We start from the raw sequence: 13,485 nt of genomic DNA on the forward strand, positions 1-13,485 counted from the left end.
TTTTAGTATGCAACAGCGGAAGCTCTTAATATTCACCTGAGAATAAACATGCTTTAAACGTCAACAAAAATGTTGGTGAGTTATAGGTTTAACCTATATATATCAAATCGTAACAATAGACCACAAGATTTCATATTTCAATATACATCCCATACATAGAGATAAAATTCATTCATATGGTGAACACCTGGTAACCGACATTAACAAGATGCATATTTAAGAATATCCCCATCATTCTGGGACACCCTTCGGATATGATATAAATTTCGAAGTACTAAAGCATCCGGTACTTTGGATGGGGTTTGTTAGGCCAATAGATCTATCTTTAGGATTCGCATCAATTAGGGTGTCTGTTCCCTAATTCTTAGATTACCGGACTTAATAAAAAGGGGCATATTCAATTTCGATAATTCAACCATAGAATGTAGTTTCACGTACTTGTGTCTATTTTGTAAATCATTTATAAAACCTGCATGTATTCTCATCCCAAAAATATTAGATTTTAAAAGTGGGACTATAACTCACTTTCACAGATTTTTTACTTCGTCGGGAAGTAAGACTTGGCCACTGGTCGATTCACGAACCTATAACAAATATGTACATATATATCAAAGTATGTTCAAAATATATTTACAACACTTTTAATACATTTTGATGTTTTAAGTTTATTAAGTCAGCTGTCCTCGTTAGTAACCTATAACTAGTTGTCCACAGTTAGATGTACAGAAATAAATCGACATATACTATCTTGAATCAATCCATGACCCAGTGTATACATATCTCAGTATTGATCACAACTCAAACTATATATATTTTGGAATCAACCTCAACCCTGTATAGCTAACTCCAACATTCACATATAGAGTGTCTATGGTTGTTCCGAAATATATATAGATGTGTCGACATGATAGGTTGAAACATTGTATACGTGTCTATGGTATCTCAAGATTACATGATATACAATAAAAGTTGATTAAGTTATGGTTGGAATAGATTTATTACCAATTTTCACGTAGCTAAAATGAGTAGTTTTTACCAATTTTGTTTTGCTCGCCATTTCTTCGTTTCTAATCCGTTTTGAGTGATTTAAGCGGCCACGGTTTCGTATTGAACTTGACTTTATGAAACCAAACAGAAAAGGTATAGGTTTATAGACGGAAATACAAGTTACAAGTCATTTTTGAAAGAGGTAGTCATTTCCGTCGAAAGAACGACATCTTGATGACTGTTTTGAAAAACATACTTTCACTTTGAGTTTAACCATGATTTTTGGATATGGTTTCATGTTCATAAGAAAAATCATTTTCCCAGAAGTATAGCTTTTAAATCAAAGTTTTTCATAGTTTTTAATTATCCAAACCAAAACAGCCCCCGGTTGTAACTACGACGGCGTAAATCCGGTTTTATGGTGTTTATCGTGTTTCTGGGTTTTAAATCATTAAGTTAGCATATCATATAGATATAGATCATGTGAATAGTTGATTTTAAAAGTGTAGTTAGAAGAATTAACTTTATTTGCGAACAAGTTTAGAATTAACTAAACTATGTTCTAGTGATTACTAGTTTACCACTTCGAATATGATAGCTTTTTATGTATGAATCGAATGATGTTATGAACATCATTACTACCTTAAGTTCCTTGAATAAACCTACTGGAAAAGAGAAAAATGGATCTAGCTTCAACGGATCCTTGGATGGCTCGAAGTTCTTGAAGCAGAATCATGACACGAAAACAAGTTCAAGTAAGATCATCACTTGAAATAAGATTGTTATAGTTATAGAAATTGAACCAAAGTTTGAATATGATTATTACATTGTATTAGAATGATAACCTAATGTAAGAAACAAAGATTTCTTGAGGTTGGATGATCACCTTACAAGATTGGAAGTGAGCTAGCAAACTTGAAAGTATTCTTGATTTTATGTAACTAGAACTTGTAGAATTTATGAAGAACACTTAGAACTTGAAGATAAAACTTGAGAGAGATCAATTAGATGAAGAAAATTGAAGAATGAAAGTGTTTGTAGGTGTTTTTGGTCGTTGGTGTATGGATTAGATATAAAGGATATGTAATTTTGTTTTCATGTAAATAAGTCATGAATGATTACTCATATTTTTGTAATTTTATGAGATATTTCATGCTAGTTTCCAAATGATGGTTCCCACATGTGTTAGGTGACTCACATGAGCTGCTAAGAGCTGATCATTGGAGTGTATATACCAATAGTACATACATCTAAAAGCTGTGTATTGTACGAGTACGAATACGGGTGCATACGAGTAGAATTGTTGATGAACCTGAACGAGGATGTAATTGTAAGCATTTTTGTTAAGTAGAAGTATTTTGATAAGTGTCTTGAAGTCTTTCAAAAGTGTATGAATACATATTAAAACACTACATGTATATACATTTTAACTGAGTCGTTAAGTCATCGTTAGTCGTTACATGTAAGTGTTGTTTTGAAACCTTTAGGTTAACGATCTTGTTAAATGTTGTTAACCCAATGTTTATAATATCAAATGAGATTTTAAATTATTACATTATAATAATATCATGATGTATTAATATATCTTAATATGATATATATACATTAAATGTCGTTACAACGATAATCGTTACATATATGTCTCGTTTCAAAATCATTAAGTTAGGAGTCTTGTTTTTACATATGTAGTTCATTGTTAATATACTTAATGATATGTTTACTTATCATAATATCATGTTAACTATATATATATATATATATATATATATATATATATATATATATATATATATATATATATATATATATATATATCCATATATATGTCATCATATAGTCTTTACAAGTTTTAACGTTCGTGAATCGCCGGTCAACTTGGGTGGTCAATTGTCTATATGAAATCTATTTCAATTAATCAAGTCTTAACAAGTTTGATTGCTTAACATGTTGGAAACACTTAATCATGTAAATAACAATTTCATTTAATATATATATAAACATGGAAAATTTCGGGTCACTACAGTACCTACCCGTTAAATAAATTTCGTCCCGAAATTTTAAGCAGTTGGAGGTGTTGACGTATCTTCTGGAAATAAATGCGGGTATTTCTTCTTCATCTGATCTTCTCGTTCCCAGGTGAACTCGGGTCCTCTACGAGCATTCCATCAAACCTTAACAATTGGTATCTTGTTTTGCTTAAGTCTTTTAACCTCACGATCCATTATTTCGACGGGTTCTTCGATGAATTGAAGTTTTTCGTTGATTTGGATTTCATCTAATGGAATAGTGAGATCTTCTTTAGCAAAACATTTCTTCAAATTTGAGACGTGGAAAGTGTTATGTACAGCCGCGAGTTGTTGAGGTAGCTCCAGTTGGTAAGCTACTGGTCCGACACGATTAATAATCTTGAATGGTCCAATATACCTTGGATTTAATTTCCCTCGTTTACCAAATCGAACAACGCCTTTCCAAGGTGCAACTTTAAGCATGACCATCTCTCCAATTTCAGATTCTATATCTTTTCTTTTAATGTCAGCGTAGCTCTTTTGTCGACTTTGGGCGGTTTTCAACCGTTGTTGAATTTGGATGATCTTCTCGGTAGTTTCTTGTATAATCTCCGGACCCGTAATCTGTCTATCCCCCACTTCACTCCAACAAATCGGAGACCTACACTTTCTACCATAAAGTGCTTCAAACGGCGCCATCTCAATGCTTGAATGGTAGCTGTTGTTGTAGGAAAATTCTGCTAATGGTAGATGTCGATCCCAACTGTTTCCGAAATCAATAACACATGCTCGTAGCATGTCTTCAAGCGTTTGTATCGTCCTTTCGCTCTGCCAATCAGTTTGTGGATGATAGGCAGTACTCATGTTTAGACGAGTTCCTAATGCTTGCTGTAGTGTCTGCCAGAATCTTGAAATAAATCTGCCATCCCTATCAGAGATAATAGAGATTGGTATTCCATGTCTGGAGACGACTTCCTTCAAATACAGTCGTGCTAATTCTCCATCTTGTCATCTTCTCTTATTGGCAGGAAGTGTGCTGACTTGGTGAGACGATCAACTATTACCCAAATAGTATCATAACCACTTGCAGTCCTTGGCAATTTAGTAATGAAATCCATGGTAATGTTTTCCCATTTCCATTCCGGGATTTCAGGTTGTTGTAGTAGACCTGATGGTTTCTGATGTTCAGCTTTGACCTTAGAACATGTCAAACATTCTCCTACATATTTAGCAATATCGGCTTTCATACCTGGCCACCAAAAATGTTTCTTAAGATCCTTGTACGTCTTCCCCGTTCTAGGATGTATTGAGTATCTGGTTTTGTGAGCTTCTCTAAGTACCATTTCTATCATATCTCCAAATTTTGGTACCCAAATTCTTTCAGCCCTATACCGGGTTCCGTCTTCTCGAATATTAAGATGCTTCTCCGATCCTTTGGGTATTTCATCCTTTAAATTTTCCTCTTTTAAAACTCCTTGTTGCGCCTCCTTTATTTGAGTAGTAAGGTTAGTGTGAATCATTATATTCATAGATTTTACTCGAATGGATTCTCTGTCCTTTCTGCTCAAGGCGTCGGCTACCACATTTGCCTTCCCCGGGTGGTAACGAATCTCAAAGTCGTAATCATTCAACAATTCAATCCACCTACGCTGCCTCATATTCAGTTGTTTCTGATTAAATATGTGTTGAAGACTTTTGTGGTCGGTATATATAATACTTTTAACCCCATATAAGTAGTGCCTCCAAGTCTTTAATGCAAAAACAACCACGCCTAATTCCAAATCATGCGTCGTATAATTTTTCTCGTGAATCTTCAATTGTCTAGACGCAAAAGCAATCACCTTCGTCCATTGCATTAATACACAACCGAGACCTTGCTTTGATGCGTCACAATAAATCACAAAATCATCATTCCCTTCAGGCAATGACAATATAGGTGCCGTAGTTAGCTTTTTCTTCAATAATTGAAACGCCTTCTCTTGTTCATCATTCCATTCAAATTTCTTCCCTTTATGCGTTAATGCAATCAAGGGTTTTGCTATTTTGGAGAAATCTTGGATGAACCTTCTGTAGTAACCAGCTAGTCCTAAAAACTGGCGTATGTGTTTCGGAGTTTTCGGGGTTTCCCACTTTTCAACAGTTTCTATCTTTGCCGGATCCACCTTAATACCTTCTTTGTTCACTATGTGACCGAGGAATTGAACTTCTTCCAACCAAAATGCACACTTTGAAAACTTAGCGTACAATTCTTCCTTCCTCAATACTTCTAACACGTTTCTCAAATGTTCACCGTGTTCTTGGTCATTCTTTGAGTAAATAAGTATGTCATCAATGAAAACAATGACAAACTTGTCAAGGTATGGTCCACACACTCGGTTCATAAGGTCCATGAACACAGCTGGTGCATTAGTTAAACCATATGGCATGACCATAAACTCGTAATGACCGTAACGTGTTCTGAAAGCAGTCTTTGGAATATCATCTTCTTTCACCCGCATTTGATGATACCCGGAATGTAAGTCAATCTTTGAATAAACAGACGAGCCTTGTAGTTGATCAAATAAGTCGTCGATTCTCGGTAGTGGGTAGCGGTTCTTGATGGTAAGTTTGTTCAACTCTCGGTAGTCGATACACAACCTGAATGTACCATATTTCTTCTTGACAAACAAAACAGGAGCTCCCCACGGTGATGTGCTTGGTCGAATGAAACCACGCTCTAAAAGATCTTGTAATTGGCTTTGCAGTTCTTTCATCTCGCTGGGTGCGAGTCTGTAAGGAGCACGAGCTATTGGTGCAGCTCCTGGCACAAGATCTATTTGAAATTCAACGGATCGATGTGGGGGTAATCCCGGTAATTCTTTCGGAAATACATCGGGAAATTCTTTTGCAATGGGAACATCATTGATGCTCTTTTCTTCAGTTTGTACTTTCTCGACGTGTGCTAGAACAGCATAGCAACCTTTTCTTATTAGTTTTTGTGCCTTCAAATTACTAATAAGATGTAGCTTCGTGTTGCCCTTTTCTCCGTACACCATTAAGGGTTTTCCTTTTTCTCGTATAATGCGAATTGCATTTTTGTAACAAACAATCTCTGCTTTCACTTCTTTCAACCAGTCCATACCGATTATCACATCAAAACTCCCTAACTCTACTGGTATCAAATCAATCTTAAATGTTTCGCTAACCAGTTTAATTTCTTGATTCCGACATGTATTATCTGCTGAAATTAATTTACCATTTGCTAATTCGAGTAAAAATTTACTATCCAAAGGCGTCAATGGACAACTTAATTTAGCACAAAAATCTCTACTCATATAGCTTCTACCCGCACCCGAATCAAATAAAACGTAAGCAGATTTATTATCAATAAGAAACGTACCCGTAACAAGCTTCGGGTCTTCCTGTGCCTCTGCCGCATTAATATTGAAAACTCTTCCGCGGCCTTGTCCATTCGTGTTCTCCTGGTTCGGGCAATTTCTAATAATGTGGCCCGGTTTTCCACATTTATAACAAACTACATTGGCATAACTTGCTCCGACACTACTTGCTCCGCCATTACTCGTTCCGACACCATTTATTCCTTTCGTTCTATTAACCCCTGGTCCGTAGACCTCACACTTCACCGCGCTATGACCATTTCTTTTACACTTGTTGCAAAATTTGGTGCAGAACCCCGAGTGATACTTTTCACACCTTTGGCATAGCTGCTTCTGATTATTGTTGTTGTTACGGTTATTATTGTTGTTGGGATGATGGTTGTAGTTGCTGTTGTTGTTGTTGTTGTTGTTGTTGTTGGGCCGTTTGTTGTAGTTGCGATTGATGTTGCGATTGTTGGGATAATTGTTGCGATTATTGTTGTAATTGCTGTTGTTGTTGTATTGGTGATTCTTATCACCGTTTTCCTCCCACTTTCTTTTGACTTGCTTCACATTGGCCTCTTCAGCAGTCTGTTCTTTAATTCTTTCTTCAATCTGGTTCACTAGTTTGTGAGCCATTCTACATTCCTGTTGTATGGAGGCGGGTTCGTGTGAACTTATATCTTCTTGGATTCTTTCCGGTAATCCTTTCACAAACGCGTCGATCTTCTCTTCCTCATCTTCGAATGCTCCCGGACACAATAGGCACAATTCTGTGAATCGTCTTTCGTACGTGGTAATATCAAATCCTTGGGTTCGTAACCCTCTAAGTTCTGTCTTGAGCTTATTGACCTCGGTTCTGGGACGGTACTTCTCGTTCATCAAGTGCTTGAATGCTGACCACGGTAGTGCGTACGCATCGTCTTGTCCCACTTGCTCTAGATAGGTATTCCACCATGTTAACGCAGAACCTGTGAAGGTATGCGTAGCGTACTTCACTTTGTCCTCTTCAGTACACTTACTTATGGCAAACACCGATTCGACCTTCTCGGTCCACCGTTTCAATCCGATCGGTCCTTCGGTTCCATCAAATTCCAAAGGTTTGCAGGCAGTGAATTCTTTGTAGGTGCATCCTACACGATTTCCTGTACTGCTAGATACAAGGTTATTGTTGGTATGTAGCGCAGCCTGTACTGCGGCTATGTTTGAAGCTAGAAAAGTACGGAATTCCTCTTCATTCATATTCACGGTGTGTCGAGTAGTCGGTGCCATTTCCTTCAAAATAGTCAAATGGAACAAGTTAATCATACAGAATATTAAGAGTAGTTAATAGTATTTCGTAGCATAATATGAACTCATTTATAAAAGCTTTTTCTTTATATTAGCGTTTTATAAGTTTAAATTCGGGTAGTACCTACCCATTAAGTTCATACTTAGTAGCTAATATACAATTCAACTACTACAATTCTATATGAAAAAATGATTATAATAATATTTCGCGTTCAAACTTTTACACAATATTTTACAAACTTACAATACCGCTTATTTTACATATAGCATGAAATATAGCACACAATAAATTTGATACAAGATAATTGAGAAGATAATTCTAGCTAGTACACAAGTCGTTCAGCAAAGGCAATAAAGACACGTAATTCATACGTCCAGAAACAAGTCATGCATTCTGGTTTTAATAGGATTACTTCCCATCCTTGGTCTTGTGGAACATAACCGTTATGGCCGTTGATAAGACAGCGTGTTGTAATGTAGTCAAAGGGACGAGGGTTACGTAATGTCCAACAGTCCCGTAACAATCTAAAAACCTCATTTCTTACCCCAATTACCGACTCCGTCACTTGTGGGAACGTTTTGTTTAATAGTTGTAGCCCGATGTTCTTGTTCTCACTTTGGTGAGAAGCGAACATTACTAATCCGTAAGCATAACATGCTTCTTTATGTTGCATGTTAGCTGCTTTTTCTAAATCACGAAGTCCAATATTCGGATATATTGAGTCAAAATAATTTCTTAACCCATTGCGTAAAATAGCATTTGGGTTCCTCGCAATATATGCGTCAAAGTAAACACATCGTAACTTATGGATTTCCCAATGTGATATCCCCCATCTTTCGAACGAAAGCCTTTTATAAACCAAGGCATTCTTGGAACATTCTTCGAATGTCTTACAAACTGATCTCGCCTTAAATAGTTGTGCCGAAGAATTCTGATCGACTCTAGACAAGATTTCATCAATCATGTCTCCGGGTAGGTCTCTTAAAATATTGGGTTGTCTATCCATTTTGTGTTTTTATACTGTAAAATAGAACAAGAGTTAGATTCATAAAAAAAAATACTTATTAATACAAGCAATTTTTACATATATCATAAAGCATAAGCACACTATATTACATATATTACACCACACGAATACAACTATCTTATTCCGACTCGCTTGTTTCTTCTTCTTCGGTTTTGGTTCGTTTTGCCAAGTTTCTAGGGATATATGATGTTCCCCTAATACGAGCCGTTGTTTTCCACATTGGTTTAGAAAAACCTGGTGGTTTAGAGGTTCCCGGGTCATTGTTACAACTTAAGGACTTCGGGGGTTGACGATACATATAAAGTTCATCGGGGTTGGAATTAGATTTCTCTATTTTTATGCCCTTTCCCTTATTATTTTCTTTTGCCTTTTTAAATTCAGTTGGGGTAATTTCTATAACATCATCGGAATTCTCGTCGGAATCCGATTCATCGGAGAATTGGTAATCCTCCCAATATTTTGCTTCCTTGGCGGAAACACCATTGACCATAATTCACCTTGGTCGGTTGGTTGAGGATTTTCTTTTACTTAACCGTTTTATTATTTCCCCCACCGGTTCTATTTCTTCATCCGGTTCTGATTCTTCTTCTGGTTCCGATTCTTCTTCCTGTTCCGACTCTTCTTCCGGTTCCTCTTCGGGAACTTGTGAATCAGTCCACGAATCATTCCAATTTACATTTGACTCTTCATTATTATTAGGTGAGTCAATGGGACTTGTTCTAGAGGTAGACATCTATCACATAATATCAAACGCGTTAAGAGATTAATATATCACATAATATTCACATGTTAAAATATATAGTTTCCAACAAAATTTGTTAAGCAATCATTTTTCAAGTAAACACGGTCGAAGTCCAGACTCACTAATGCATCCTAACAAACTCGATAAGACACACTAATGCAAAATTCTGGTTCTCTAAGACCAACGCTCGGATACCAACTGAAATGTCCCGTTCTTATTGATTAAAAACGTTCCATATTAATTGATTTCGTTGCGAGGTTTTGACCTCTATATGAGACGTTTTTCAAAGACTGCATTCATTTTAAAACAAACCATAACCTTTATTTCATCAATAAAGGTTTAAAAAGCTTTACGTAGATTATCAAATAATGATAATCTAAAATATCCTGTTTACACACGACCATTACATAATGGTTTACAATACAAATATGTTACAGCAAAATAAGTTTCTTGAATGCAGTTTTTACACAATATCATACAAGCATGGACTCCAAATCTCGTCCTTATTTAAGTATGTGACAGCGGAAGCTCTTAATAATCACCTGAGAATAAACATGCTTAAAACGTCAACAAAAATGTTGGTGAGTTATAGGTTTAACCTATATATATCAAACCATAATAATAGACCACAAGGTTTCATATTTCAATACACATCCCATACATAGAGATAAAAATCATTCATATGGTGAACACCTGGTAACCGACATTAACAAGATGCATATATACGAATATCCCCATCATTCCGGGACGCCCTTCGGATATGATATAAATTTCGAAGTACTAAAGCATCCGGTACTTTGGATGGGGTTTGTTAGGCCCAATAGATCTATCTTTAGGATTCGCGTCAATTAAGGTGTCTGTTCCCTAATTCTTAGATTACCAGACTTAATAAAAAAGGGGCATATTCGATTTCGATAATTCAACCATAGAATGTAGTTTCACGTACTTGTGTCTATTTTGTAAATCATTTATAAAACCTGCATGTATTCTCATCCCAAAAATATTAGATTTTAAAAGTGGGACTATAACTCACTTTCACAGATTTTTACTTCGTCGGGAAGTAAGACTTGGCCACTGGTTGATTCACGAACCTATAACAATATATACATATATATCAAAGTATGTTCAAAATATATTTACAACACTTTTAATATATTTTGATGTTTTAAGTTTATTAAGTCAGCTGTCCTCGTTAGTAACCTCCAACTAGTTGTCCACAGTTAGATGTACAGAAATAAATAGATAAATATTATCTTGAATCAATCCACGACCCAGTGTATACGTATCTCAGTATTGATCACAACTCAAACTATATATATTTTGGAATCAACCTCAACCCTGTATAGCTAACTCCAACATTCACATATAGAGTGTCTATGGTTGTTCCGAAATATATATAGATGTGTCGACATGATAGGTCGAAACATTGTATACGTGTCTATGGTCTCTCAAGATTACATAATATACAATACAAGTTGATTAAGTTATGGTTGGAATAGATTTGTTACCAATTTTCACGTAGCTAAAATGAGAAAAATTATCCAATCTTGTTTTACCCATAACTTCTTCATTTTAAATCCGTTTTGAGTGAATCAAATTGCTATGGTTTCATATTGAACTCTATTTTATGAATCTAAACAGAAAAAGTATAGGTTTATAGTCGGAAAAATAAGTTACAAGTCATTTTTGTAAAGGTAGTCATTTTAGTCGAAAGAACGACGTCTAGATGACCATTTTAGAAAACATACTTCCACTTTGAGTTTAACCATAATTTTTGGATATAGTTTCATGTTCATAATAAAAATCATTTTCCCAGAATAACAACTTTTAAATCAAAGTTTATCATAGTTTTTAATTAACTAACCCAAAACAGCCCGCGGTGTTACTACGACGGCGTAAATCCGATTTTACGGTGTTTTTCGTGTGTTCAGGTTTTAAATCATTAAGTTAGCATATCATATAGATATAGAACATGTGTTTAGTTGATTTTAAAAGTCAAGTTAGAAGGATTAACTTTTATTTGCGAACAAGTTTAGAATTAACTAAACTATGTTCTAGTGATTACAAGTTTAAACCTTCGAATAAGATAGCTTTATATGTATGAATCGAATGATGTTATGAACATCATTACTACCTTAAGTTCCTTGGATAAACCTACTGGAAAAGAGAAAAATGGATCTAGCTTCAACGGATCCTTGGATGGCTCGAAGTTCTTGAAGCAGAATTATGACACAATAACAAGTTCAAGTAAGATCATCACTTGAAATAAGATTGTTATAGTTATAGAAATTGAACCAAAGTTTGAATATGATTATTACCTTGTATTAGAATGATAACCTACTGTAAGAAACAAAGATTTCTTGAGGTTGGATGATCACCTTACAAGATTGGAAGTGAGCTAGCAAACTTGAAAGTATTCTTGATTTTATGTAACTAGAACTTGTAGAATATATGAAGAACACTTAGAACTTTAAGAAAGAACTTGAGAGAGATCAATTTGATGAAGAAAATTGAAGAATTAAAGTGTTTGTAGGTGTTTTTGGTCGTTGGTGTATGGATTAGATATAAAGGATATGTAATTTTGTTTTCATGTAAATAAGTCATGAATGATTACTCATATTTTTGTAATTTTATGAGATATTTCATGCTAGTTGCCAAATGATGGTTCCCACATGTGTTAGGTAACTCACATGGGCTGCTGAGAGCTGATCATTGGAGTGTATATACCAATAGTACATACATCTAAAAGCTGTGTATTGTACGATAAAAGCTGTGTATTGTACGAGTACGAATACGGGTGCATACGGGTAGAATTGTTGATGAAACTGAACGAGGATGTAATTGTAAGCATTTTTGTTAAGTAGAAGTATTTTGATAAGTGTATTGAAGTCTTTCAAAAGTGTTTAAATACATATTAAAACACTACATGTATATACATTTTAACTGAGTCGTTAAGTCATCGTTAGTCGTTACATGTAAATGTTGTTTTGAAACCTTTAGGTTAACGATCTTGTTGAATGTTGTTAACCCATTGTTTATTATAACAAATGAGATGTTAAATTGTTATATTATCATGATATTATGATATATAATATATCTTAGTATGATATATATACAGTTAAATGTCGTTACAACGATAATCGTTACATATATGTCTCGTTTCGAAATCATTAAGTTAGTAGTCTTATTTTTACATATGTATTTCATTGTTAATACACTTAATAATATATTTACTTATCATTTAACATAATTAACCAAGTGTATCAATATCTTAATATGATTCATATGTACCTAGTAAGACGTTGTTATAACGATAATCGTTATATATATCGTTTTCGAGTTTCTTAAATTAATAGTCTAATTTTTATGTATATAACTCATTGTTAAAATACCTAATGAGATACATACTTATAATAAAATCATGTTAACTATATATATAACCATATATATGTCATCGTATAGTTTTTACAAGTTTTAACGTTCGTGAATCACCGGTCAACTTGGGTGGTCAATTGTCTATATGAAACCTATTTCAATTAATCAAGTCTTAACAAGTTTGATTGCTTAACATGTTGGAAACACTTAATCATGTAAATAACAATTTCATTTAATATATATATAAACATGGAAAAGTTCGGGTCACTACAGTTAGCACGACTGTATTTGAAGGAAGTCGTCTCCAGACATGGAATACCAATCTCTATTATCTCTGATAGGGATGGCAGATTTATTTCAAGATTCTGACAGACATTACAGCAAGCATTGGGAACTCGTCTAGACATGAGTACTGCCTATCATCCACAAACTGATGTGCAGAGCGAAAGGACGATACAAACGCTTGAAGACATGTTACGAGCTTGTGTTATTGATTTCGGAAACAGTTGGGATCGACATCTACCGTTAGCAGAATTTTCCTACAACAACAGCTACCATTCAAGCATTGAGATGGCGCCGTTTGAAGCACTTTATGGTAGAAAGTGCAGGTCTCCGATTTGTTGGAGTGAAGTGGGGGATAGACAGATTACGGGTCCGGAGATAATACAAGAAACTACCGAGAAAATCATCCAAATTCAACA

Source organism: Rutidosis leptorrhynchoides, chromosome 9 (genome assembly GCF_046630445.1).
Source record: "Rutidosis leptorrhynchoides isolate AG116_Rl617_1_P2 chromosome 9, CSIRO_AGI_Rlap_v1, whole genome shotgun sequence".
Classification (NCBI taxonomy): domain Eukaryota; kingdom Viridiplantae; phylum Streptophyta; class Magnoliopsida; order Asterales; family Asteraceae; genus Rutidosis; species Rutidosis leptorrhynchoides.